Genomic DNA, 20,112 nt, shown 5'->3' with positions numbered 1-20,112 from the left:
ACAGGAAAACAAACAGAAAAGGCTTTACGGCCAGATATATATATGAAATGTAATATGTATATATGTTTAAGTGAGAAGACGAGAGATTGAATTTTAAAAATGTTAGATTTATTTGCATTTAGGGAATACTGCATTTCATTGATGTATCTGTGTGTAAGTGTCAGTGAAAATCTTCATCGAACTCAGTATAGACTTAATTCTTTTGTGTATTTACACATGCATGCAAATGTGTTTAAATATCTGTATATATAACTTCACACATAAGTACGCTAACATGTGTCATATGCATGCATGCATGTATGTATGTATGTATGCATGTGTGTGTGTGTGTGTGTGTATATATATATATGGACACACACACTTATAAACACACACACACACACACACATATATATATATATATATATATATATATATATATATATATATATATATATATATATATATATATATATATATATATATATATATATATATATATATATAGAGAGAGAGAGAGAGAGAGATAGACAGAGATTAAGGAAAAGGGGGTAGTCAGAATTTTGGATAATTGTTTATGTAGTGCTTCTGCCTCGTTTGGGAGAATCATCTGAAATGATCATTCACAGAAATGAGAAGACACTAAATAAATGATTATTCAAAATTCTGACTACCTCCTTTTTCTTGATAAATAAAATGTGTTCGCTACTTCAAACGATACATACATACCTACCTACCTACCTACCTACATACATACATACGTACGTACGTACATACGTACGTACATATATACATACATACATGCATATATACATAAATACATATATACTTACATACATACATACATACATACATACATTGTCTGAAGAAATGAATGCATGAACGAAGACCCACCTGATGTCCATGGTTATTACAGAATGCTATAGTCACAAAAAGCATGTGATTTGTGGAAACATGCATAACGATACATTAAAATATTTAATGTAACTCCATCCATGGATTATTATTATTATTATCATTATTATTATTATTATTATTATTATTATTAGTAGTAGTAGTAGTAGTAGTAGTAGTAGTAGTAGTAGTAGAACATACAAGCATACATACATACATACATATACACGTGTGCTTGTGTGTGTGTATATATCATTATCATCCTTTAACATCTGTTTCCCATGCTGGCATGGGTTGGATGGTTTGACAGGAGCTGTCCAGCTGGTAGGCTGCCCAGATTCTATGTCTGTTTTGGGCCTGGTTTCTACAGCTGGATGCCCTTCCTAATGCCAACCACTTTACAGAGTGTATTGGGTGACTTTGCACTGCACTGGCATGAATGTGTTTACATGGCACTGGTAAGGGGTACTTTTTATGTAGCGCCAGCACCCACAAGCCCACAAGATTAGGAATGCTCAGCTGGAATGGGATTCAAGGGACATGCCTGTATGCAAAGACAAACATGCTTTTAATTAGCTTAACATGTCTTTTCAAGCACAGCAATCCAGTTCCCAGTCATCCTCTCTGTGAGTCCCTGCGTCTGTAGATCCTTTCCCATCACTTTGTCCCATGTCATTCTGGGTCTTCCCCTTCCACATGTCTCCTCTACAATTAGAGATGGCACATCTTGATGCAACTGTCTTTATTCATACATATTTCATGACTACACCAGTGCAATCTTCTCTCTTGTACACTACATCAGATGCTACATACACCCAGTTTTTCTCTCAAATCACTTATACACTGTTATGTATGCACACTGATTTTACCCATCGCATGGAGAATACTGGCTTCATTTCTTTCAAGCCTTCACTTATCCTCAGTAGTCACAGCCCATGTCTCACTGCCATGTATCATAGCTCTTCATACACATGTATCATACATTCTACCTTTCACTGTGAGGGAGAGACCCTTCGTTACTAATAGAGGTAGTAGCTCTCTAAACTTTGCCTTGCCTATTCTTATTCCAGCAACTATACTTCCAACGTAACCATCCCCACTATTATCTTGGTCACCTAAGCAATGAAACCCATCCTGGTGTTTCATGTACTTGCACATCTGTCACATGTAAAAACTACTTTCTCTGTTAGTCTCCCAGTGATACTGTTGCACCTCTTATGTGTCCTATAGCTTGCGCTGGGCACACCTTACAGAATTTCTCCCAACACCTTTTCTACACATCTCTGAAGGGACCTCTGATTTGTCAGTTTTCCGACTTATCAATACTTCGGCTTTTGCCACACACGCACGCATGCACACGCACAGAGAGAGAGAGAGAGAGAGAGAGAGAGAGAGAGAGAGAGAGAGAGAGAGAGAGAGAGAGAGAGAGAGAGAGAGAGAGAGAGTAGAATAAGAAATAGAAAGTCCTCTGAACAATATTATATATTTGAAAAAAATGATAGAAATGGCTTTTCTGATAATTTTGCAACTTTAATAATTAGATGTTTATAACTTATAAACATTTAGTTATTAAAGTGGAAAAATTATCAAAAAAGCCATTTCTATTAATTCTTTTAAGCATATATATATATATATATATATATGCATATGTATCTGTATATGGGCAATGTGAAAATTAAAAGCAACAAAACAATTAGCTTCACTCATTAGGCTATGGCCATAATGGGGAAAATTCTGGGAGTTTTAATCAAATGAATCAACCTCAAAACTTATTTTAAGGCTTGGTTCTATCAGGTTCTTTGTGTTAAAGAAGGAGCTTGCTACAGAAGCACGTGATCCTTGGCTAAGATTAGGATTAGCCATTGTAATTTGAGGCCAGAAAGAGATCTTGAAATACCGAAAAGTACTAAAATCTCAGTATCTGAATGGTAAGTAAGATGCTGTATGTACATTCTGATGTTGTAAGAAGAGGTGTTACAAAAAATGCAAAAATCTTAAACATAGGCGCAGGCGTGGCTGTGTGGTAAGAAGCTTGCTTCCCAACCACATGTCTCCGAGTTCAGTCTCACTATGTAGTACCTTGGGCAAGTATCTCCTACTACAACCTTGGGCTGACCAAAGCTTTGAGAGTGAATTTGGTAGACAGAAATTGAAAGAAGCCCTTCATACACACACACACACACACACACACACACATATACACATGTATGTATGTGTTTGTAACCCCCACCACTTCTTGACACCGGTATTGGCATATTTACATCCTTGTAACTTAGCAGTTTGGCAAAATAGACCAATAGAATAAGTACCAGGCTTTAAATATATAAGTACTGACTGATTTATTAGACTAAAAATTGTTTAAGGTGGTGCCCCAGCATGGCCACAGTCTTATGACTGAAACAAGTAAAAGATAAAAGATAATATATATGCATGTGTGTGTGTGTGCGTGCTTACCCCTCACCACCGCTTGACAGCCTGTGTTGGCGTGTTAACGTCCCTGTATCTTATTGGTTCTGCAATAGGGACCGATAGAATAAATATCAGGGTCGATTCATTCGAATAACAATTCTTCAAGGCGGTGCCCCAGCATGGCCGCACTTTAATAACTGAAACAACAATTAATATATAAGCATATATACAAAAAAGAAGGTGTATTAAATCACTTCAGCAAGAGCAACTTCAACGTAAATGCAGATGAAACCAGCTCCCCATCACTAATCCCATACATTTAACAATAACTGAAGGGATACAACTGAACCTTTTAAATTATCCAAAGGGGCAACTGAACTAGCAAATGTTACCAAAGAGGAAGCTGATACAATAAATAAATAACAAACAAATCTGCTATAAGTACAAGGCCAACAGTTTTGGTGGTGGTGGTGGTGGGAGCTTGTCGATTACATGGATCTGAGTGCTCAAATGATATTTATTTTATCGGCTCTGAAAGGTTGAAAAGTAAAGTTGACCATTTTGTCTGGTGTAGGACCGATTCTTCTAGCTCACCACCTTAAGTAAATAAATAAATAAATCGATAAAGAACAACAAATTCATTTTCGATTGCTTGGTCGAACATTCTAGAAAAGAATACGCAAAGGAAACACATGCCAAGCAAATTTGTCAAGTAAATCATTATAAATTAATCAGAGAGAGAGAGAGAGAGAGAGAGAGAGAATTAGATGGAAATGACATTAAATTCTTAAGGGCAAAGGACTGGAATTTACTCCCCAGATGGCCATCATGAATTAGCAGGAGACGTACAAACATTTTTGTCGGAAATTGAAATTTGTTGAAACTTTTGCCGACAAAAATGATGATGAGAAGGAAGAGGAGATGGAGGATGCTGGTGTTAACAATGATGAAGATGGATGACAATAATGATAAATCCTTACTTGAGAACAAACCGAATTTCTTTATCACTTGACCGCAATACTAACAGTGCGTCTAATTTCTAAATGATACCTAAAATTGTGAAACAAAATTTAACCAGAGGTGAAATGTCGATCACCAACCGACGACAGGAAGATGAGACAAATCAGGCAGATAAAGGCGGAGTTATTGTACTATTGTGATAATGAATGTGGAACGCTACAGGAGTCTCGTAGAAGAACAATTAAATAACCACACATTTTATTCAGAAATTCTGATCAACATTGATCATCTTATAATGTGATAATTCAATGATCTATCACTGAAACATCCATCAGCGACAACAGATAGAGAATGACTCAGTCTGACCGTGTTTAAAAGAAAAACCAGGAACCTTTACGGTCCCTTGAAAATATACAATTCAAAGGAAATTGAAGATGCAGTGCAGAAACAAAACACCAAATACATCAAAATAGAAAATCCGATAGATCTGAAAATAAGACTTATAATAGTCGGCCCAGCTTGTTCTATTTATTGTCTAAGTAATTTAATTGACATCATTTTGAAATCGCTGTGTTTCTTTATGCCACATTAAATCCATGACAGCATTGATTTTCTGCCGCATCTTTCAGCTACAATAGATATAAAAGTTCTCCATATAAATTTCGGTTAACTAGATTTATACAGGCATACCCCATGATTTAGGCATTGCTGATTGAAAGTACTGGATGAAAAACATGGGGTATCAATTCTTAATGTATTATTATTACTCGATTGTTAGTTTGAATTGCATTACGATTTCTCTTGAAAACAACTCATACTGTTTCGATGGAAATATTGTGATCCAGCCTAGAGAAACATGAACATAAAATTTGCACCTACTTAAGTGGTACCAAAAAGTAGAAACCAAAATCAATTTGGATTTTGTTTGACTTTGAATTGTCATGGAAACTCAAATGAATGCTTTATTATATGAACAAAATCTATTCGAAGTGACAGTTCAGTCACATTTCGTGTAACCTTGGGCGGGTAAGTGTCTTCTATAGTTCCGGATCAACCAAAGCGTTGTCAATGGATTTGGTAGATAGAAACTGAAAGAAACCCGTTGTGTATATATATATATATATATATATATATATATATATGTGTGTGTGTGTGTGTGTGTGTGTGTGTGTGTGTGCGCGAGTGTCTGTGTGTATGTTTGTATCTCATCACCGTTTGACAACAGGTATTAGTGTTTACATTCCCATAACTTAACGGTTTGGCAAAAGAGACCGCTAGAAAAAGTACCAGACTTTAAAAAATAAGCGAAGAAATCAATTCATTCAGCTAAAAATTCTTCAAGGCAGTGCTCCAGTGTGGCCGTAAGCTAATGACTGAAGCAAACAAAAGAAACCTGTACATGATTATTGAGCTCACAAGGAAGACAAGTTGTCATGAATTTGCATTTCTGGATATTCTAATAATTAAAGACTCAAAAGCAGATACTTTTTTTCGTAAAACACCGATATTCATGAACAGTTGAGTTCCATTTCATGCCACATATCCAATCCAAAATGAAATACCCCATTTACCTAACTTGGAGAAGATATACAAAAAATATCTGGAGACAGAAAAACAAGAAATGAGCGTTTAGCAAAGATGGAAAATTTTTAACGTTCCAGAAAAATCTGCTATCTCTAAGAAAGCAGGGCATCGGAAAACGAAACAAGGAGCAAGAGTGCTGAGTGCTATGAGAAAAAGAAAACAGCCACAAAGAATAAGATACCCTTTGTTATAACCATATAAATGTATGAAAGTAGATATTTTTTCTGTAACAAGGACAAATCTGTTATCTGTTAAACAGTGTCCACAATTACATCTATCCATTGTCAAGGAAACCAATATTCAAAGACAAAAACATTCGAAACATTTAAAATGGAAATTTAAACCAGATCAGAATTTGATCAAAGTGAAGGCCGCATGAGTATCAAAAGAGATCGATAGAATAAGTATCAGCCTGAAAAGAAGAAGTTCTGGGGTCGATTCATTCGATTAAACATTCTTCAAGGCTGTCCTCCAGCATTGTCACAGTCTAATGAGTGAAATGAGTAAAAGGTAAATTAGTGAATATACGTAATGGCCATTGATACATTACATTTTAATGCTTTCATCCAGTAGTGAATTACAGACAAATCCAGTATATCTGCCTGTCTCTCTTTCTCAACCTACCTTTCTATCCTTATAATTATGTACGTACATATGTATGTATCTAAGCACACGGACATATAGACATGCACGCACACATATACATATCTGAATGCTGATATAATTTGTAGAATTTTATATATGATATAAAGAAAAAAATATGCATTGGGCAAACCGGAAATAAATTCGATGAGGGGTTACAGATACACAGACAATGCATTAGACAACTGCAATACAAGAAGATGCCATTAGGCTAACAGCAGGATAAATATTATGAATGAGGATTTTAAATATTAACCCCTCCTTTATTTTCCTTAAAATGGACAATATCTGATATTAGGTCTATTAAAAACAAATATCTTATGGAAATTTTCAAACCAAAGTTAAATGGACATAATGACGAACGATTAGGGTTACATCAATAGTTTTCAAATTGGTTCATGAACGTTGCGACGGCAGTCTCCTATAATATATACAACGGTGCTACATTTAGGAAGCTACATGGCTACACAATTCACCCGTTACTTCTGTAAACTGGTTAAGGCATTACATCTAAGATGTTGGATAGCATAACCAGTGACAGCAGTAATCTTATCTTATAGATACTATAACATTACACTGTTCACCTGAAGATTCTTATAGCAAAATATGAGAGTACTAATGAATTGTGGTTATCGCTTTAAAATCTAGTTATATTGAAACATTTAATGACCAATATGTTATCTTATAGGTGCAGGCGTGGCTGTGTGGTAAGAAGTTTGCTTCCCAACCACATGGTCCCAGGTTCAGCCTGTGTTGCACCTTGGCAAGTGTCTTCTACTATAGTTTCGAACCAAACAAAGCCTTATGAGCGGATTTGGAAGATGGAAGCTGAAAAAAGCCTGTCGTATGCATATAATAGATTCTCTAAAACGTTAATCATGCCCTATGGACACAAATGTATCTCTTGAGGCCTGCTGTTGCCTTGTAAACCTTTTGCTAAATAAAACAAGTTGAGGACTCAGTTTGCTCGAGTGCTTGTGGATCATTGACTGTGTTTTCTTGAGTGGACGACAAGGCCTGATTCACTTCATGCCACAAAACCACAATGACACGTATGGCTTCCATTTAGAGGAGCAACATTTTCATGTGTGTTTGTGTGTGTGTATGCGTGTGTGTGTATGGTGTATGCGTCTGTGTTTGTCCCCACCACTGATTGACAACCAATTTTGGTGTAACTACATACCTGTGACGTAGAGGTTAGGAAAAAATCCAGCTAGAATAAGTAACAGGCTTAAAAACATTAAATACTGGGGTCAATTTATTCCACTAGAATTTCTCAAGGCGGTGCCCCAGCATGACCACAGTTTAATGATTGAAACTAGTAAAAGATAAAGATTACACACTAATTTCCTAACGTTTGCCTATCTTTATATCTCCCTGTATTTTTACGTACATATGTATGTATGTATGTATATATGCATGCATATATGTATAATGGAGGCCTCAAAAGACATTTTAAGGTCCACAGTGTCATGCAACGCTGGCAGAGGCCGCTGCATTAAAGTCCCCCAAAAGAATCAGGGCATTGTTTGCAGTCATATTGCAACTATGCATGTTATGTGATCCCAGTTCTTTATGGTTCAAGTACAGGGATACGGAAAGGGAGAGGACGTCTTCATACTGAGGATTCTCCTTATTCTGTCGGGTTCAGAAATCTCCTTTATATTTCAGGTGGTTGCAAGTTTTTCTGTTCGTGTAAGTTTTGTGATGTCAAGCAACAAATCGCAGGAGCAAACACTCTCTGTTGCAGTACTTTGCCAGGAAGACTCGTTGGCAACGCTGCCGAAGTTGGTAAGTTTGTACAGTTTTGGATGTTTGCACTGAAAAATTGACTGTATTGTACGTTTTAAAGATCTTAAATTTCAATATTATTTTACACCGTTTATTCCTTTGGAATACAACTAATGTTCTCTTCGAAACATATATCGAAAGTAAAAGAATCTGAATAATATTTGCGTTCAACTCCATTTATTTACTTATTCTATACAAATTACTGCACATTAACCCAGAGTTTCTACCTTCGAATAGGTCACTACATCCTTGTTACTTGCGTGAATGTTGCTACCCTGATAACTGTTTATTGAATTTTCCGTGTTAACTGTAAACAAAGGATAATTCATTCATCCATTTACACACACACACACACACACACACACACACACATATATATATATAAACGACTTGAGATATTCGTTCTGCCTTTGGTTTTGATTTTTCCTCAAATATAATATCAATATAGTATAATATATATACAGACATACTAGAATGAAAAATGCGAGCGAAGGATAAGAATATTCTTAAGTATTTAATAAACCTTGGAAAATACAGGACAAGAAGTAAGCTAATGAAAATTTATACAAATCCCTTTCAAACGGTATAGATTACAATTATGAAGAAATTTGCGGGGAAAATTTTTTCGGGGATTTTCCCCATTTTTTTAAGCCACAGCCTTTGAAATGATGGGGCCGGGGGAAGAGGCATCTTTGTATGAAAAAGTTCTGAAAACTCTTGTTTTTTGCACCCCCTCCCTCATCATACCACTCCGGACATATTCTGGCCAATTTCATTTTTTTGGACTTCAAGACAATGGGAAGAGCATTTTTGGTAAAAAAAAGTAAAACAAAAATTGTTACTATTTTCAGAGGGAAAGTGAGTTATTTAAGGGTGATTTGGCTGTTGTTTCTAGCACATTCAAAGATAACCCTCCTCGTTTATTTAGCACTCTCGCATGTATTGATGTTTTTCAATATTTCCCCCCATAAATACATTTACATACTATAAAAAAGAAAATTTGAGAAATTAGGAATTTTTTGCAACCCCACTCCCTGTCCCCGATTGTCTCTGTTTAGAAATTAAAATATTGGAGAGCCTAAGAAGTTCATTGCTGGCATTTATCCACAGTGATTTAAAAAAATCACGGAGATGTACTCGCATAGCAGGTGACTTGATCTGAGATTGTGTGCTGAAACAAAAACAATGACAGCGTAGATGTTTGTAAGCCATTCAAGAAATTTTCATTCAATAAATAATGTTTTTACTTTATGAATACATTAATAGAATAAACGATCGGTTTTCCAACTAGCGAAGGAAAACTTAAAAGACAAAGTGAGAGACTTTGCAAATGAAAATGGAATACTCTGCAGTGAATACGATGACTGTTTAAATATGTGAAGAATTATACGCAGTGAATGTAATGAATATTTAAATTTGCGAGAAATTGGAGTTAAAAAAATTCGAATTAACTTGTCTTTAGGCTAGGCTGAATTTACTTGTCTCCGTGCTAAACCAACAATAACCATATATAACGATGGTAATGTGTCAATTCATTACTGCTGTTTCCAACGAATTTCTTAATTGATCAATGAATACACGAATTATACAATTAAGTATATTTTAAAGAATTTCAATTCCTCAGCATGTGCATATTTAGTGATTCCATGATCGACGCTGGTCGCAGAATGAGTTTACCAAATCAAATGGTTTTGTAGGAGGGCAAACTTATTCTGTGACCAGCAGAATTGACACCTATCCATCGTTTGTCATTTATTTATTTACAATTCACCTCTCTCGGAACATGCCCCTCTCGTGTTCCGAAGTATATTATGAACCATACATATTTAATATAATGTGTGTTTCTCATTTAGCCCAATAGTTGATGATATTCTCAGTTGGGTTCATTAATTGTAAACATAACCTGACTATCTTTCTGCCAGTGCTTCTCTACCAATGTTTTTATTCATCTGTAATTGCTGTGGATGCATTTTAATTCTGACCCAACCGGGTGCCTTAACATTTAAGTGCTTTATTCACCTGAATCTTAATGTATATATATATATATATATATATATATATATATATATATATATATATATATATATATATATATATATATACACATTATGCATACATACATACCTCTGTATGCATATACTTATTTTAACGTTTACTTTTATGTCACATTACATACACATGCACACACACACGCACACACAAACACACACACACACGCATATATACATAGTTACACTTCCCATTTTGCTTTATTATTTCATAACAACAACAAATCACTCTTCAACTTTTCATCGTAAATATCTTGAGATGAAATTATAAACAATCAGATTACACTAATTTAGCAAATTTATTATCTTAACAACTAAACACTCTTCAACTTTCATCGTAAATTCCACAGGGCGAATTTATAAACAACAAATTTATTATCTTAACAACTAAATACTCTTCACCTTTCATCGTAAATCTTTTCGGAAATTATAAACAAATTTATTTATTATTATAATAATTTATTTATTGTTATAACAAATCAGTCTTCATCCTAAATCGCTCTGCTTAGTTCTCCTGAGAAAAAAAATCCTTAATCTGTTGGATGCTAGCTAAGCCGACTTTATAATAGAAGAAATCTTTAAGAAAGGAAATAGTCAAAATGATAACAAATTGGCTAATTGAAGTATTCCATATGGATTTATCGGTTTGGAAGCAGGGCGAGAGAGTTCCTTTCAGCAATGTAATTGTGAAGCAATCCGTAGACCAATGGCATGAAGTGAAAGAAAAAAGAACAAGAACGTAGTCATTTGTTTTTATGCCATTGTGAAGCCATATATGAGTCTGTGTGATAACATATTACAAAATGCTGATGCAGCAAGTAGAGACAAAGAAACCAGCAATCAAGTTTTCCCCGGGATTTGTAAAACATCAGCACGGAGAAACCAACGTCCTACTTGAGCATCATGTCATGAAAGCACACATGACCTTGACAGATTTCAGCACCATCTCTCTAAGAAACAGTAAAGAAAACAGAACTGGTCAAATTGAAGTTACCACTGTTACAATAGGGAAAGCAGAATAGTCGTCTTGAAGATGCAATAAATGTTTACAAATTTTAGCAACAAGGCCAGCAATTTTATGAGCAGGGATAAGCCATATCATCGATACCTCGAAAGAATGAAAAGAATGAAATTCAACCTCGGTGGCATTTGAACTCAGAAGAAAAGCCAGAAGAAACATCACTGAGCATTTTTACCTGGCGCGATAAAGATTTTGCCAGCTCCCCGCCTTCAGGTAGATCTATTAATAAGCAACATAAAAGACAAAGGAGAGAGACCAAGACTAAAAGCAAACGAAAAAATGAATATAACTGGGCAACAGGAACAGAATGACCGAAGCCAAAACTACTCGAAGGTGCTAAGTAAAAGGTATCTGCTGACACGGAGAGATAGGAGCAACTGCCACTTTGCTCAATTTAAGCCGTGTCAGAGTGGTGCTCAAGGTATCAATCGCTCCCTACTAAATCAACAAGATAGGAGAAAACAAACGATGTCCACAATCCAACGAACACCGGCAGTAAAGCTGGAGAACGAACCACTTGAAAGAGACAAACTGTTTATCATCTGCATCCACAATTGTTCAATATACAAATGCTGTATGAGCTGCAGGCGGCTGTGCCACATACTCTTTGAAGTGTGCTATATATGAAGGCACATGGCTCAGATTGTGAATTCGATTTCTGGAGTGGTTTGTCTGTTGTGTTCTTGAACAAGATACTTTATTTCATGTTGCCCTAGTTCATTCAGCTGTAGAAATGAGTTGCGATGTCATTGGTGCTAACCTGAATTGGCCCTTACCTTTCCCTTGAAAAACATCAGTGACATGGAGAGGGGAGGCTGGGAGGCTGGTATGCATGGGCAACTGTTGGTCTTTCACAAACAACTTTGCCTGAACTTGTGCCTCTAGATGTAATCCTTTGGTTATTCATGACCAAAGGGAGTCTTTACCCTTTACATGAGATGGTGTAACAGCCGGCATGGCTACAAACGTAATTGAGCCAAAGTGTTGCATGCCCTCTCACAAAGCCATCACAGGTAATAGTTCCAGGATGGCTGTCACTGTTACCAAACTGAACCAAACAAGGCACCAATTTTACTATCAAACATCAGAGGCCTGTTACAGCTCAGCAGCAAAAGCAAAATTCGATACATGAGATATTTTCTGCATACAATCAAGTAATATTTATAACACTAAGTGAAACACAGCTCTCTATAGACATAGTTAATGCAGATACATATATTAGAGTTACATATATTAGAGTATCCCGCCTTTCGTACAGACAGAAACGAAAATGGCCATGGGTAGAATCACCATGTGCATCGGCAAAGATACCATGTTCTTACCCTTGCTGCATCATTCATACTGAGTTTGTGACGCAGTTATAGTATATATAAAGCAGCCCGATATCTTAATATGTATGGGGAAGACCTGACCTGAATATGAGAAAAGAAGGACTAATAATCAACACGTTAAAGTGTAACGTTAGTGATGACAAGGTCTTGGTGTCAGTGCATATACTTTATTGCTACGTTATTACAAGGCTTCATGCAATATAGGCAGAGTCAGTATTATATGAACATTGTGTTTTACAGGAACCGAAGGTCTTCGATAGACAATTGATAATTAGGCTGAATTTCCATATCGCAGTATGGCCGCGTTGATTCTTCATTCATCTCTGGGTTGAGTACGGAGTGTGAAAACAGCTATTAGATGAATCGCACTGGTTTGAGTATGAAGGTGTGAAAACAGAGCTATGAGAGAGAAAATTCACCCGCGACTGATTCAACGAAATCCGAATTACTTTTGCCTTTCCGCACTAAAAGCTTCTGCATTTAAGATCTTCGTTGAAGGAAAGTTCTAGAATTTATCACGTGAGCAGAAATTTGTGATCAAATGAGAAAGGGGTCTGTGATTGGAAACGGAGTTGAAAACAACTATCATAAATTTACACCTGTTGCGTAACTTCACTTTACCCAACATCAAACAATCCGAAGGCTACCAAATATGAGAAATGTCATGTCACAAACAAAATCAAGCACAATTTCAATTCGATTTCACTAAAATGATATTCATGGAACAAATAGTACAGTATCCGACCAGTGGCAACAATATCTTGGATTTATGCTTCGCTAATAGCATGAATCTCATCCGCAAATGTTAAGGTATCACCAATGTTTTTCTCAGACCATAGCATAGTAAAACGAAGAATCTATAGTCGAATGCAAATCGGAGATACATACCATAGAGGAAGTAACTGTGAAAGCACGCCAATGGTGGTATTTTAGCATGGTTGCTACATCTTTAGGCTGAAGTAAACTTTTATTAAAGCTGAAAACAGCTTTACAAGCTGTTACTCAGAATTTCACGTTATCATACTTCAGCCAGAAGTTGTAGCAGCCATGCTAGAATGCCACCGTTGGAGTGATTACTCATTGATTTCATTATTTCCGGAACCCAATGTACATGTTTGGTTTAGGTGAATGTGGTAGCCTGATATTTGCATCTGTACGTGTGTGTATATATATATATATATAAATATTTATATATATAATCAAAATTAGTAACAAGTATATCCAGAGGTAATGCAGTACGATCGTTTCAAGCAACTCCATTTAATTGAACAATGTAACCATTACTTCAATTTAAATGCAAAGCAATCCTCAGCTGCATAAAGACATAGAATTTAATTAAATTAAAACAGATGGACACATTAGTATAATTTTACCTAAAATCTCCAAGAAGGTAAGGAGATAGACAAAGAACATGCTGCCTTCACTTCAGCTTAGAAGCTACTAAGGTATCAGGTATCAGGAAGAATGACTTGTTACAGATTTTATTTGTCACTGTTATATGGGGTCAGTTTTAATTTATAGATTAGTTATATCAAATCTTTGTATATCTAAGGCCGAGGGAACAAGGAGGGTTGTCTGTTAGGAATAGGGCTGGGGGATTCAACAGAAATCATAGTGGGTATAGTCATAAAAAAACTTTCAAGATTTATATATATATATATATATATATATATATATATATATATATATATATATATATATATATATATGTGTGTGTGTGTGTGTGTGTGTGTGTGTGTGTTTATATAGTTTGTACACACATATATAATATATGTGTGTATATTAAACATATACACACATACACGTATAATTACATTTGCATATATATATGCACGCAACTTCGTCGTCTACATCATTTCTACATTCGTACAGTTCTTTATAGAGTAGTGTTGTGTAAAAGATTTATCCTTTTCTGTTTAGCTATTTGGCACTTTTTAGATTTGTTTGAATGAATTTATTTTTATTTCGGTATTTCAAACTTAGACACCTCTTTAATTTAATGATCTAGTATAAAAGAAAGTATTTGTTTCCTTACAGTGGTCGCAGAAATGTGAATGAAGTTGGTATTTGTCGCTGAATTTTAGATTAGTTTATATCATAACTACCAGTGGTCTTAATTTTAAAATTTCATACGGTATTTCTGTTCAATATCACAGCGTTCAACCAATGTTTTGAATAATGGTTCTTGCATCGGCTTTTCTTATCCCAAAATAAGACTTAGTCTATTGTATATAATCTGTGACTACCACCGTGATTGGAGGATAAACCATTCACATTTGCAATATTTACATAACACAAAGGCGGTGAGCTAGCAGAAATGTTAGCACGCCGGGCGAAATGTTTAGTGGTATTTCGTCTGTCTTTACGTTTTGAGTTCAAATGCTGCCGAAGTCGACTCTGCTTTTCATCCTGTCAGGGTCGATAAATTAAGTACCAGTTGCGTACTGAGGTAAATCAAATTGACTGTCCCCTTCCCCCCAAATTTTGTGCCTTGTGCCTAGACTAGTAAAGAATATTTACTTAACGCAAGGCGGCGAGCTGTCTGAATCATTAGCTTAGCGGCATTTCACATGTTTATGTTCTGAATTCAAATTTCTAAGAAATCAACTTTGCCTCTCATCCTTTCGGGGTCGGTTAAATAAAGATCAGTTTAGCACTGAGGTCGATGTAATCGACATATTACCTGGCCCAAAATTGCTCGCCTTCAGCAAACATCTGAGACCAATTTGTACTTAACGGTCTTGGCCCCTTGGATTGGCAGTTGTAATTGTTTATGGTCTTTTGTATGTTCACAATCATTTAATGACTTACTAAGTGGCTGGACGTATCCTAGATTAAACTTTCAGATACATGTACGTATACATACCTGTGTATATTTACAGAAACACGCACACATGCAAACAAACACACCCAAACATATGTATTGCTAGATAGATAATGCTATAAGTGTTCTCAGTTATATTAAAACAAAGACAACCAACCAATAGGTAATTACTATGATTTTGTTTTCAACTACTTCACCATTAAGGTGGTGGCAGCCGATTCAAACTTCTATGTGTGTATGTATATAAACATCTGTGCATGTGTGTGTGTAGATGTATGTATTTATGTATACGTATATATATATATATCATTCACTATACTTAGGATTTAAAGCAGAGCTACTATTAGTTTTATGCTACAAAAACAATCGTGGGACGAGCTTGTACAGCCTGCTTAGTGTTTCCGAGCAATCTTTCAAATATACATGAATGGTCTTTATTTAAGAAATCGAGAAAGGACGCTGTTTTTTTAGAAACCACGAGAAAGGACAAAAGGAAGGAAAAAGAAGAAAGTGGAATGAGAAAAAATTAAGAAGAAAATTAAGAGTTGCGTCACTTTGGACTGTTTGAAACAGGATTAATAAGCTAGGTGTAAATTAATTCAATGGGAAAGTAAAAAATTGTGAGACCATATGCTTAATCCGGAGAGGGTGGTGTGGTCCAGTTCAATAACAGAAATTTATCCAGATGTAAATATTTAATAAAAATTTCAGATCTGGAATTTAGTAGATCAGTGGAGCTCTAAAATCTAAAAAGAATATGAGATCTCTCGGCTAAACAGAGTCTGCATTTCTTTGATCCATTACCATATATTGTTGATCATTCTACAATGCTCTACTTGATGAGGTGTTGTATGTAGTTGACCTTCAAGTTGCGGATATAACTAGCTAACTTCGTAGGTTTCTTACACATGTCGGAAAGAAGACTGGTAGCTAGTGTACCTTTTATTAAAATCCCTTTCGCATATACCAATGTTCTTTTGTTTTGAGCTTCCTTATTTGGCAGCATTGCTAAGACTTCAGTTTCACTAAGTTTAGTATACAAGCTGTTACTCAGAGTTTCAGGTAATAGTTCATCAGACAGTTTCGATAATACATACTAGTATTATCACAACTGTCTGATGAAAGGTTATGTGAAACTGTAACAATCCTTGTAGTTTTCTTTCGACTGTAATAAAAATGTATATAAAAATGTATATATATATATATATATATATATATATATATATACATACATGAACGGCAGTGCCTCAGCATGGCCGCAGTTCTCGCATTTAAACTAGTAAAAGGATATATATATATATATATATATATATATATATATATATATATATATATATATATATATATATATATATATATATTTATATATATGTGTGTGTGTGTGTGTATGGATGTAATATTTATACAGTACGCTTATTTTTATACGTGTACACGCACCTATATGATTTGGACTTACATTTACAATTTTATGTGTGTTTGTGTGTGTGTACATATATACACTCACAGTTAAACATAAACCTACACTCATACACGTAGTTATATAAAAGCACACACACACACACACACACATTACCAAGTGATGAAAATCCACTTTTTGCAGTCTCCTTCATCTAAGACAGACCATAAACTATAACAAAAGTAGCTGCCAATGATGTTGAAAGATATTCTATAGAAATGCTGGCAAATAAATTGCAGAATGCAATATTTTATCTCTAAAACTTAGTCTTGTCTTTTTTTGGCTGCCATATTTTTCTCTTTTCTACATCGTCTTTCCTACTTCTTCGACTGTCTTGAAGCATTTTGTTGTTTTCCTTCTTTGTGTAGTAAGTCTTCTTGTTCTTGTTCTCCTTGATTTACTTCTTCTTCTTCTTCTTCTTCTCCTTCTTCTCCTTCTCCTTCTTCTTCTTCTTCTTCTTCTTCTTCTTCTTCTTCTTCTTCTTCTTCTTCTTCTTCTTCTTCTTCTCCTTCTTCTTCTTGCTGTTCTTTATCTCTTTTACCTTGTTTTGGTTTTCGTCTTTTACTTCTGTTTTGGTAATTCCTCATCTTCTTTGCTTTTGTCTTTCTTCCTAGTCTTCATTGTAATTCTTCATTATGCTTTCGCCCTCCGCTTCTACATTCTCTCTCTCCCCCTCTGCCCCCCTCTCAATCTCTCTCTCTCTCTCCCTCCTCAAAGTAAAGATTTTCCATAAAGAAGATATAAATGAGGAGTATGCTGTTGTTACCGTATCCTTGCTCAAACAGGCAGATTGAGCAGTTCTAATCCTCTCTCAATAAACTGGAATAAGGTGTCTGATGTTACAAATCCCTTTATCCCTACATCATACCTTTCTCCTGCTGTTATCCCCTACTAACAATTTACTTTTACTATATTTATAGTTTTATTTCACACTTCAATACCCCAGTTAAATTCCTTTCATTTGAAATAGAATTTTCTTGTTGCTATTTTCATTCATCTCTTCTCCGAATAAATAATTACCCATGGAAAAACATCAGGAGCAAAATTAAGGAAAAACACATGTAAATGGTATATATCAGGTCGTTCGGAAATTCTTCAGTGTTTTTTAAGGATGGAAATAAATGAAATTTATTTGTATTACGATAATTTTTATTGATCAAAGTAATCTTTATTTTTGTTGAAGTCCATCAACACGGTAGCTTCAAAATTCCATCTATGTAGATCTAAGCTGTCTTGGAGAGGAAGAAGTTAACAAGGTGGCTTTTGATTGCATTAGAATTAGAATCATTAAATGATGTTCCGTTGAAGAAATTTTGCAGTGACTTGAACAAATGAAAGTTATAAGGGCGCAATATTGGGCGAGTATGGTAGATGCGGTAAGAGATCAAACCCAAGTTCATCCAACAACTGGGTAGTCAAAGAGAAATGAGGTGTGGCGTTGTCTAAGAGAAACAAAACCCTTTGCCTGTTGGCTAGTTTTGGCGATTTCCTCTCAGCAGTACACAACGGAATTGGTGGTCTAATTGTCTGAAATTATCTCAAAATAGATATTGGTTTTGAAATCCCAGTTTACACAAAGCACAACTTATATTGCACGAATACTTAACTTTGGCAGTTGTTTGATGGATTCTGAAGCAAACACCAGGATCGTTCCACACTGTCGTATCGAAAACAATCCATTTTTTCATCTGCACTCACAGTCGCTTTAATAATTATTGCTTCATTGTGTTTGAATTGCCTGTTGCAGATAGAATGCCGATCCACGTTGCTTTTCCTCAAACTCCCACGTCGTGATTGTTGGGTTCACTCCAATGTTTACCTTCAAAGGATTGTCATCCAACTCTGAAGGTCTTCCTAAGCTGAATCCTCCAGGTTAAAATTTTAGAAACCATTTCAGAACCATTGATTTACCAACAACACCTTCACCTAATGACTTCCCAAATGGCTTTACACGTTTTTGTAGCATTTTAGTCCTTTCTAATAATGAAAAGCATTACCTGCCAAAAAGAAAACTTTTGGTTAACCATTGCCAAACTCGATAAAGGCTGATTAAACTAAGAGAAAGACTGATTTTTTGTGAGAGATGTAACCAGTAGATAACCACACCGCAAATGCTGCTGGCATGACAGTCGTACCTACATTACATGCTATATGAATTGTTTAAAGACACAATTGTCGTTGAAAGAAAAATGCTTAACTGCATTTCGTCCGTCTTTACGAGCTGATATTGAAAAGTTTCCCCGACTAGTTCTGTAGCGCGCCAACAGATGGCAGCATACGGTAACATGCACAGTGAGAGCTAGCAGTGATCTTTATGAGGCAGTGTGCCGAGTGATAACTTGTGAAATTTGCATTTTTCTCATCACGTGTATGCTGTAGTCTGCGATTTTGTGATGGACAGGAACAAAGAGCCAACGTGAAGTTTTGCGTTAAACTTGGGATGTCAGCTACAGAGGCATTGAGCATACTTCAGCAAGCTTGCAGCGATGAGGCAATGAATCGTATGTAATATTTGGAGTGGTACGGGCGCTTCAAAAGTAGAAGGATGTCTCTAGAAGACAATGAGCGATCTGGAAGACCTGGCATGAGTGTCACCTTCAGAAATGTTGTATTGTGCTTTGAGAATTCATCCCTTAGTGCCAAACCGTCAATCGAGAGTTCAACTGCAATGTTTTGAAGTGCCTGAGGAAAGACATTCGACAAAACTGACCAGATCGGTGGAGTGCAAAGAATTGTATTCTTCACAACAACAACGCACAGTGTCACCGAGTTCTCCTCACTCGTGTGTTTCTCGTGCAAAAACAACAGGGTATCACTTCTGCATCCACCCTATTCGCCAGATTTAACACCAGTGGATTTTCATCTCTTACCCAAGATGAAAATGCAGGTTCAAAGGTCGACATTTTAACACTGTTGTTGAGATCAAGAGTGAATTGCAGAAAATCCTCGACGCGCTTGCGGAAAACGACTTCCAGATGGGATTGCAAAACGTGGACGGAACACTGGGACCAGTGTATTGCTGTGCAAGGCGACTATTTCGAGAGAGATAATATAAAAAATTGGGTAAATAGGTTATTTTTGTTATTAAACATAACTAGTCCAGGAACTTTGTGATACCACCTCATACGTACTGAGTTCAGATTCCGCTGGGATCGACTTTGCTTTTCATCCTT

Source organism: Octopus bimaculoides, chromosome 21, assembly GCF_046866305.1.
Source record: "Octopus bimaculoides isolate indiv1 chromosome 21, ASM4686630v1, whole genome shotgun sequence".
Taxonomy (NCBI): Eukaryota; Metazoa; Mollusca; class Cephalopoda; order Octopoda; family Octopodidae; genus Octopus; species Octopus bimaculoides.
The sequence above is the reverse complement of the archived record's forward strand: the minus strand, read 5'-3'. Positions refer to the sequence as shown.